At 37.5% G+C, this 10881-nt stretch overlaps 1 long non-coding RNA gene across 1 annotated transcript; it reads left to right on the top strand.

The window, feature by feature from the left end:
• The first annotated feature begins 1906 nt into the window (after window positions 1–1906).
• LOC145651370 (uncharacterized) lies at window positions 1907–5717 on the top strand. Its single transcript, XR_014117282.1, has 3 exons — window positions 1907–2106; window positions 3208–3582; window positions 5266–5717. It is a non-coding gene; the product is annotated as an uncharacterized LOC145651370 (long non-coding RNA).
• Window positions 5718–10881: the final 5164 nt, after the last annotated feature.

Below are 10881 nucleotides of genomic sequence, written 5' to 3'. Positions count from 1 at the left end.
TACACATATATCCATATATACATTGTACATTGTGTATATATACATATTATACATATATTGTACATACATTATTATATATTTTTTTGTGTATATATATATATATATATATATATATATAGATAGATGTATCTTTCCTTATGCACGCCTGTTTTTTTTCCTCAGTTTGGACAGAGCATTCTCAAACCATTTCACCATGAGTTAAACTTTGAAATGGTTTGAGAATGAACTTGATATGAGCAGAGAAGTCATGAGCAGGCTGAGCATCCTGTGTTTGTTGTAATTTGACACAGTGTGAACATTCACAGAAATGTGTTCCTCCCACCATGCTCTCCCTTCCTTAATCGTATTGAAAAATGTTTCTCAGCATGGTGGTGGAAGGCGTATGTCTGAAAGCTGAAAATGTCTGAATCTCCTCCAGTCAGTGAATGCAGCTTGTGACAACACAGGAGTGGAATCTATTCAAGACTGGTTTGAAAATGCCAAAGGATTCTTTTCCTGTTGTCTAGAGATGGAGAGGATTGCCTGTGATGTAAATGAAGTCCTGTGGCCTCTGTAATATACTCTGTAATATATTAATATATATTTAAATGTACTAATAATAACATTTAATAAAGTTTAAATAAATCTTAATTGCCCCCTCATCCTACAAGTGCTCATACATGAGAATGTCTTCATTCATAGGTGGTACCTCATGAAGCTGGTTAAGAGAACACCAAAGGGTGGCTTTGAATAACATTATTTGTTTAATTTTGTGATACCTTCACTGTTTTTCTAAAATGTTGAACCCCCCCCCACACACACACAAAAACAATACGAGTAGGTACACAACCCTGTTTTATACAGTACATAATTATGAATTGATTAAGAATGCTGTGTGTGAAAAATTCATTACTGTTTTTTAAATGAGTCTTTTGATTGAAATATCACGTCCAACCTTCTCTTTCTCTCTCTGATGTAGATGGCCAAGAGTGTTGATAAGTTACATTATGTCCAAAACTGTTCAGCACATCCTCTAACTAAACCACACAAATGTATCTTCATAAACACTGTGAGAGATCTCTAATCTGTAGAACACTCACTAAAACACTGATGTGCATCTTGACTCTAAAATACTGAAAGTGAATCTGTTGGCAGGCATTCTCCGTCTGAGAGTTTTCTCATTAATATCAGCAAAGGCTTATCATACATGTTATAACATTGCATATCATATAATTAAATTATAATCCTCTGGTATAGTTCATCACAGACTTGGTGTGTGTGCATGTCGCTACATTAGGGTTGGTAGACAGGCAAAGGTGAAAATTCAACTAAAGCGCCTCCATATGACATACAAAATCTATTTTGATACTCTGTTGCATTTTTATGACACCACTGCTGTGGTGTAATAAAAGTTTAATAACATACTGCACAAAACATAATCATCCATTACACATTATACATGCACATGCACACACTATTCTAACCTTTCTGGTGTTGGCACAGATTAGATGGTCAGTTTTTCATGAAAGTGCTGCATGCATGATACAATATTTACATTTTTACACTTGGGACAAAGTTATCACATACTAACAGAAGCAGAGGAGCGGTAATAGTACAAAGAACATAATTCCGCATAAGTCAACATTATATCGTCTGTTATATCAAGACAATATTTTGGGCGACACATATCTAGATACAGTTGTCTAGTAAAGGCTTGTATCTGTCCCTAAAATACATTAATGAAGTTTTAGGGTAGTGCACAGGCAACATGGTCAGATTGGCTTCTGTGTTTTGACTGTTGTATTTGGCTTTACCGATACCTTAATTTCACACATTTTGCAGCATGCAGAAGTCCAGGAAGCAACACTGATAAAGGCGGAAGTTAATATTGACACATGACAGTTTCTCTGAGGCAAAATGAATTCATCTGTATGAACTGATTCACCATTCACCGTAAGATCATAATTGTTGAAGAGAGCAGAATGGAGACGACTGAGAATTTATATGCAAACACAGAAGTTATAGAGGTCAACAGGTATGATTCAGAAGACAGTGAGAATTCATATGAAGACATGAAGGATGAACTGGACAGTCACACGACCAGAAACAAGGGAGCTGAAAGCTCAGGTGAGTGTATTCATATATTTTCTCTTTCTCTCTCTCTCTCTCTCTCTCTCTCTCTCTCTCTCTCTCTCTCTCTCTCATATTTATATCTTTGTAACAAACTATTCAGCTAGACTCTGAACAATACTTTAGATGATGCATGTTCACATCATCTCAATCTCTGTCCTGAATTGCAGTGAAAAAGATTTTGTAAATCGTACCAAACAATGAAATATATATTAATATATCATCAGCTTATATATTTGTAGAAAAAAGCAGACCTACAAAGAGAGTGCAACAAAATAAATGAAAATACTCACAGCAGGGTGTAACTTTTCATTTAAAGCATTAACATCAGTGCAGTATAGGTCACCTTACGTAGGTGTTATTAACACCAGTCATCATATTACTTTAAACATTTGAAGGAGTGTAGTGTAGTATCAAGTTTTACAGGTCCCACATACATACTTACTGTTATGGTTGCAACAGAACGCAATAGGGAGGCTGGACACAAACACTTAGAAGAGCAAGATTTATCCAGAGTTGAACAGATCCGGAATCATGGCCAAACCTGCAAAACAATAAAAACAAAACAAAACAAACACACAAACAAACAAAAAGTATGAAAGTAAAAGAACAGGACCAGAAACACAAACAAGCAAGAAACTAACAGGAAACAAGGCAGAATACCAAATGAAACACAAAAACAAATAAATGGACAGCTTACATGGACAGCTTATCAAACAATGTCCAGCAATAGGGTAAGAATCAAGATTTAAATAGACAGACTAACAAAGGCAAACTATGAACAGGTGAAACCAATACATGATGAATAAAACTTAAACAAAGAGAGCACCAGGAATGGAGTGAAAACAAAGAGAACATAACAGGGTTGTCAAGGGAACCACAATGCCAACGAGGGGAACCCTGAGAAAGGATTATTTTAATTAGTTCTTTAAAAAAACACATACGACATTGTTTCCAATTATGCTGTGATGTTAGCAGAGGGGAAGGATACCAGTGGTCTGAATTCCCTGATGTAACCTTCAGTAGTCCTCCCTGTTTCGCATGTAAACAACTGATATAATTTTTTAATTCTTATTTTTAAAAATGATTATCTTCCAGCTTCAGGAACCAACACTGCAAGGAGCCGATGTTCCAGACTGGCTTCAGTTTGTCTGGGGTTGCTGTGTGTTCTCCTGCTGGCTGCCATCACAGTGATGTGGGTTAAATTCACTGCAGAGAGAGACCAGTTCCAGACCAGTTACAACAACCTGACTATAGAGAGAGACCAGTTACAGACAATACTCATCAACCTGACTATAGAGAGAGACCGGCTACAATCCAGTTACAACAACCTGGCTATAAAGAAAGATGAGTTAGAGACCAGTTACATTAATGTGATGAAGGAGAGAGACAAATTACAGAACAGCCAGAGAAAGAAGAGGGCACAGTAACAGAAGGAGAATGACAACCTGCAGAAAAAGTTGGCAACTGTTGGTGAGTAACCAAAACAATAAATCAAAGCAAACTAGGAACTTCACTCAGTACCAAAAAGAAACCCTTATGCTCACTAATACACTAATATTGCAGAGTGACACGTGACTCTGAGTCAACTTGGAAGGTACTAGAATTTGTTCTAATAACCTTGCTAGAAGATGGTCCATCTGAGTATACACAGTCTGAGTACATCCATCTTTTATATATTTAAAATAAAGTCAAAGTCAAAAGTCAAGGTCAAAGTCAGCTGTATTGTCATTCAGACTATACAACAAGTAGTGCACATCTGAACGAGTTTGCGTTTCTCCAAACTCTGATGTGCAAATATACACTTTACATAAAGGTAAGTGCATGAGACAAGACACAGTATAAATACACAATAAAAAAAAAAAAATAATAAAAAAAATACATATATATATATATATATATATATATATATATATATATATATATATATATATATATATATATATAGTACAAGTATATATATAGAAATTACTGACATTGTTCCAGTGATTATTGCACAGTGTAACCAGTATTATAACTCAGTACTGGAAAATGTTATATAAAGTTATGTACAGCCAGTACCTAGTTATCATATGTGGTCCCACGAATGTCATTAAGTCTTCACCTGGGACTTCATACAGTCGTGTTAATCTAGGACATTTACATTTAATAAGATGTAATATAATGTAATAATAAGCAATTAAATGGGATTTTTCCACTTGTACCAGTTCAATACACACTAATATGCAAACATCATGTCAGTGTCACTGCAGTGCTAAGAAATCCACCACCCAGATAATGCTGCTCTGCTGTTGTGTGTGTGTGTGTGTGTGTGTGTGTGTGTGTGTGTGTGTGTGTGTGTGTGTGTGTGTGTGTGTGTGTGTGTGATAATGCTGCTGTGTGGTAGTTGTTGTTTTTGTGTGTGTGTGTGTGCGCGTGTGTGTGTGTGAGACATGTCTGGTTCAGGGCGTGCGTGAGGTTCCACGTGCAAGCCTACAGAGGAGGTGCTAAGCAAAATGTGAAAATAAATTGGAGTGGGGTCATGCCAAAAACAAACCTCACAGTTGGAAAGTGGCAGCTTGACAGTGATGGGAACTTGCAATTGTCCAATTATAAATCAGTTACCTTAAGTGAGCTACCATGTCTAAGTACAGCAGTCTGAATTGCCTTTGTGTATAAATGTGTTCCACAAACCAACTTCCCTCTGTTCTATTCTATTCCATTCTTTAGAGAGATTTAGGTGGCTCCCATAATCACTGTGCGCAGAGTGTGAAGTTCTCTAAGGATTTCATTTATTTCAGCTCCTGAGAATTTCATGCAAAAAAAACACTGGAAGATTGATATGATACAATAGAAAAAGTTGTGCTACATGTTTATATTGGAGACAGAACTCCCATGATAAAGTAGAGCTACACAGCAGATCTTTTCCTCATGTAACCTACTGGATAGTGTGACACAGACCACGAAGCACATTGCACAACATGACCCATTCAAACTCTTTTTATAATGTCCTCCTCTGAAAGACTCAAAAATGAATGATGCATGATAGCAACAAAAGAAAAAAAATTGCCTATATTACTAAACAGCGCATGGAGTAAAGCTACATACTAGCCTTCATATATGAGGCTAATATGCTACATTTTTATGGTTGTTGATTTGATTTTGTCTTTATTTTAGAGCAAATAGACCATGAATCTACAGGAGAAATTCCCCACCAAAGGAAGCACTTTCAACACGCTGAGGCTAAAGGTTTCTTTATTCTTAACTGCGAGTGGGGAGTCAAGCTGTAAGAAGAGTCTTCACAACACATCTCCAAACTACACATATCTACCAGTTCCATTTATGACCACATGCTGATGTCACCCCAATTGACACCTGTCTCTTCATAGAATGAATGTCCTCACTAATTAAACTCCACAATGAAATTAATTTGAACACGCCCCTTTCATTAAATGAGTCAATTAAACCCAATTAGCAGCATGCATGTTGATTGCGTTGGATGCCCATTACTCGGCTACACCTAGTCCTGAATTTTTTCCCATGTTGTGTGATCTTTTCTACCAAAATCAGTAACTAAATACCTAAGTGATGTTAGACTGCTATTATTTTGCACATAACTGTATTTTTGATCATTTTACTCATTATAAAAAATACAAGTGAAGAAAATAAAGAAAGTGTGTCTTTTTCAACATTAACGTACTGACCGGAGGAATCAGTTGTTAATGTATTTATTAAAAATAGGCTATATGTTGGGTGGCTCATGATTGAAAGGGTCACCTTAAAAGATACATATGACACTGTGATTGTGGTCAAGTAACTTCAAGTTGGGACAACAATTCCATCTTCATTTTTCACGATTTTTATTTAAGGAAATTATTTGTTTTGCAGTGCTAGGGTTGACACGACTTCTCTTACTGATAATGTCCTCCCAACCTTACAAAAAATATGCTTTCACTGATGTTGCTGACAAACACAGATATACAGATGCAGATAAACTGCTGATTTTTCCCACCAGTATTCTACTGGATCTTCAGGTCTGCATATACATCTGTGAGGTATGTGATCTGTTTTCCAGATTTTCTACTGGGAAAACATTTTATGGTGGAAAAAGATCTTAAACCTTTGCTCAGTGTAATGCTTTGTGTAAACCCTGAACTTTTTTAAAAAGAAAGTTTCATACCTAGCAATACCGGCCTATAGGTCTACACCTTTATACAAGGGATATAGTCCTGCCCAGCTTCTTATGGGAAGATGTCCATCCATATCTGACATTTCCTGTCCACTTTAAAGAATGGGAGAAAAGGAAGTCAGATGTGCAGATCTTTAGTAAGCACCACAGAATCAGAAAGAGTCAGCTACATCTTGTAAGTGAAGTTTGGACTACAGACTCCAAGGTGTCAGGAACTGTACACCATTCTAATGTGATCTTATCTGGTGGATGCACCCTTTGGTACTGTATGGCAGAACTGCTAACACCTGATTTCTGTGAGGAAAAAGTGACAAGCTACAGCAACCTGAGGAGCCTGCTACACCTCATCGCCTGCATCTCCAGAGTGTATGCCCAGAACTGGTGAAGCACCACTACAGAATGCAGAAATCAAAACTAGATCTGGGTGAACAATAGTGAGGCCAAACAGACTGGACATATAGGAAAAAAAAAGAGAACAGGGAAAAACAAACAAAAACAAACAACTGTGGGCCAACTTTGAACACAATTATTACTAGAAAACGCAACAGTCTATCCCATAGTTCTGTTAAAATGTAGTAACAGTATGGCTCAAGCAGTTTTGGAATATACTTTGTGATAGTTTACTTAAACATCTAGAATGACCAGAAGTAGAAATAGTACATCTATATCAGACATCAGAGTGAGGTAATGGAAACTGATGGGAAAAGTTTAATTATTTCTGAACAAAGAAGAAAGACCCAACTTAGACTTACAATACTATATCTGTTACAACAGTGTGTGTGTGTATATATATATATATATATATATATATATATATATATATATATATATATATATATATACACACACACACACACACACACACACACACACACACGTCACTTCCTTCCAGGAAGAAGAGTGTGAAATCTTTGTAACAGCATGCAAGTAAAATGATCAACACTATTCCATTTAGGCTCATCTTTCAAATGCTTTCTTAAAGGAGGTTTTCCTTATTTTTCCATATTACATTCTAAATATAGCTATATATACAAACATTTAGCACAGCCATTGTATGTTTCAGCTCCTTCACCAGATCAAGAATAAATTTGTTAATTTTATGCAAAATATGTGCATTAATTACAACCAGGTCTAGGAGGTTGTAAAAACACCAATACAGGCCAATGGTGGGTGCCTCTGTAACGGTGAGCTGTAAGGAGGCGGATGCATGTGGGAGAAGAGCGAGAATTATTTAGGGCAAATCTAGAGTCGTTGTGAGAGTAGTGCAGGGTCATTGAGCTAATACGGAGCTTTCGAGGATGCATGGTCCAACAAACAAAAACACACGAAGGCAAAAAGGCTATAACAAAGATGAGAGAAAACTCGGGGCTAAGAAACACGAACGCTAGGATACACGAAGCACAAACTTACGGGTATACAGAGACGGGCTTTCAAAAAAACCATCGAACCTAACAACCACAATGAACACACGCACCGATTCAAATAAACAACAAGCAGCCAAGACACAGGGCACACAACAGGGTTTAAATAAAACGAACTTAATTAGGGACAGGTGTAGAAAATCAAACGGAGAAAACGAAACTACAGCATGGTACTAAAATACACAAGACAGGGAAAACACGGAACACGGAGGATAGGAGGGACTAATCGTAACAGCATCCCTTTACCGAATACAGCCATTTAATCTATAACATCAACGCCACATTTAGTGGTGTTGTTTCAGGCAGCTTCTTTGCACCATTATCAGTTGAAACTGTCCGAAGCGTCATGCTCGGGATGCATACATTTGGTTTTAGGTTTTCCTCGATAAATCATCTGTGTTATTTTCCTGCCCTCAGCAGCTTGGTGGAAAGTGATTCAGACTGTCCTGTGTACATGGGGTATCTCAGGTGTCAGCAGTGTCCCAAAAATGGTGGTTGTGTTCACCCAAAGGTTGCTTGCCAGTACAATGGGGTGAAGAAATTGTCTGACGTTACATATCGCACTTTCCACAGCAAAGGCTCCATGTTTAAATGCAACACAGTGTTTTCTGATAACCGTTGACCAGCCGCTCTGCTGCCATACACCCCTAGATAGGAGGGAATTGTGTTCAGCATATATTTTGTTTCAGCATGAGCAGCCACACGGAGTTTAATACCAAATTCATCAGGTTTATTGGACATGTACTGAATCAAACGACACCACGCCTTGTTAGCGATTTTGTAAAAGCATGTACTAGTACAATATAAATGTTGAAAAGGAGAGAAGATATGAAATTGTTCTTTGTGCATCCAAGTTCACTCAAAAAAAAGGAAATTATTGGAAAAAGTAATTGAAAACATGCCAAAATCACCGATTTATACCCAATTATTTTACATAATATATGCATTCACATAATAAATGGTGGCTGATGGCCCTCTGATCCTTGGAAAGAAGGAGGGGTTATGTCCTTGGGATTGAGAAATTTCCTGCCACGAAGTGTTAATATGATAAATACCAATCGCAGAATTCATGCAAACTGTTAAGCATTTATTAGGCAAAGCATGACACACTCAGTTTGAACTTTATTTGATTAATTTCATTTCTATATTTAAATCTTTATTTATAAAACTATGTAATGTGGGACATTTGTGGGAAAAAAAACCCTTTTTTTCATTACACAGACACATTTGGACCTTTATTTGATTAATTTCGTTTCTAAAAGTGTTGTTCTTTATTTATTTCAAATAAAGATTTATTTACAAGTGAACCTTTTTCGACACCCTCTGGCAGAAAAGAGAATTACAGCTTTGAAATACAGGCGATGACGGCAATTTCACTCAGATAAGGGGGAAAACAATTTAAACTGGCTTGCACAGGAATTACTTTAACAATTTAAGGATAATAATTTATATAAAAAGTACAATTCTAGGGGAAGTCATGAAAGGGGGCTTCTGGAATTTGATACAGGGAAAACAATTTAATGAATTTAATGGGGTTCGCTGCAGTCAAGTGACTGGCATCAGCACTTATAGTGAGACGTCACAGTGATCAAACGACCGCCTCTTGGCGCTTCTGGTTAACCTGAAGGAAGGGCCTCACTATTATACTACTATTATAGAAAAGACCATAAAAAAGTATGAAGAAATTACATCGAAACAGCCGCAAGTTTGCATTTGTTAAAATTGTGTAAAACATTGATTATGCAATAAAATTGTAGAAATTATTCTTGAATTTATGTTTCTGAAATCAGGTCAGGCAGAAATGGATGTAAATGTGGAATTCTACCACTAACCATTCTGCTGTATCTTCCAGGTAGGATTTCACTCTTTACTGTTTTTGATTTATTTTTTTTGGTGGGGGGAGGGGTTCTGTTTGGAACTTCTACATTTAATACAATAATGTTGCATTCACAAATATAGCTCACAGATATGGCTCAAAGTCAAACCTTGCTCTAACCTCGACTCAAACTCAAACCCTACTCTAATCTGCCCATCCAAATGAATGCCTAGTTATAGGTTACTGATAATAGTCTTTTGCAAGCTAAGAATTTGTCAGTGTGTAAACATGTCTCTTTCCAAATAAATATTTTAGAAAAGGCAAGGTTTTTTAAATTATAAATTGCAGTCTGTTTATATTTTGTATGTGGTTCAAGGTCAATGTGTGCGATTAGAATGTACATTTTAGATAAAGGACAAGTTCCCAATGTTGTTTTTGCACTGATGTTGCTACCAGAAGCAGTTTGGGACTTTGTGGTGAGTGATGTGACAGAGGGTGGTTTTTACACACTTCAGCAATCAGAAGCTCCGGTCTGTGAGATTCTGTGGTTTATGGTCTAGCTAGTTTTGGTCCTAGACACCACAAGAATGGTGTGTAGAGTTGACTGGGGCAGATGTACCAGGGCAGAAATTGTGGTAAAGGTGGCATCCTATGATATTGTCACTAGGCTCACTATGAAACTGAGCTTTTCAGTGCAAACCATTCTACTGCCTATGTTTGTCAAGTTTTATTTGTCACGTATAAAGTCAAACATGGTATAACTCGCAGTGAAATGCTTTTGTAGGTGCTCCTTCTAAGCTGAGGAAAGATACAGGAACTACAGTATATGTATAATATGTATATATACACAATGTCCTTTCTGCAAGTCAGGAAGTTCTGTATGAGTGATGTGCTCTGCTGAACGCATCACCCTCTGTAGTGCTTGTCTGTCCTTCTTGGTGCTGTTCCCAAACCGGGCTGTGATGTTCCCTGTGAGGATGCTCTCAATAGTGCAGGTGTAGTTGTGCGAGACGTGAAATCCAAGGTACCTGAAACTGTCTACTCTCTCCACCGTGGTTCCATTGATCCTCACAGGTTAGTAGTGCTGCTCCTGCTTATTGCTGCAGTCCACAATCAGCTCCGTTGTCTTGCTGACGTTTAGGAGGAGATTATTTTCCTGGCACCAGTTCTCCAGATGTTTAATCTCCTCCAGGTAGGCCCTCTCGTCATTCTCTGGCCCACGACGATGGTATCATCAGTGAACTTGACAATGAAGCTAGAGCTGGAAGTGGCCACGCAGTCGTAGGTGTACAGTGAGTAGAACAGAGAGCTTAGGACACAACCCTGGGCAGCTTTGGTGTTGAGGGTGAGAGTGGATGAGACACAGT

The sequence above is a fragment of the Electrophorus electricus genome, chromosome 15 (genome assembly GCF_041902795.1).
Source record: "Electrophorus electricus isolate QZ-2024a chromosome 15, ASM4190279v1, whole genome shotgun sequence".
NCBI lineage: Eukaryota > Metazoa > Chordata > Actinopteri > Gymnotiformes > Gymnotidae > Electrophorus > Electrophorus electricus.
This window is presented reverse-complemented; position numbering and strand designations above follow the sequence as displayed.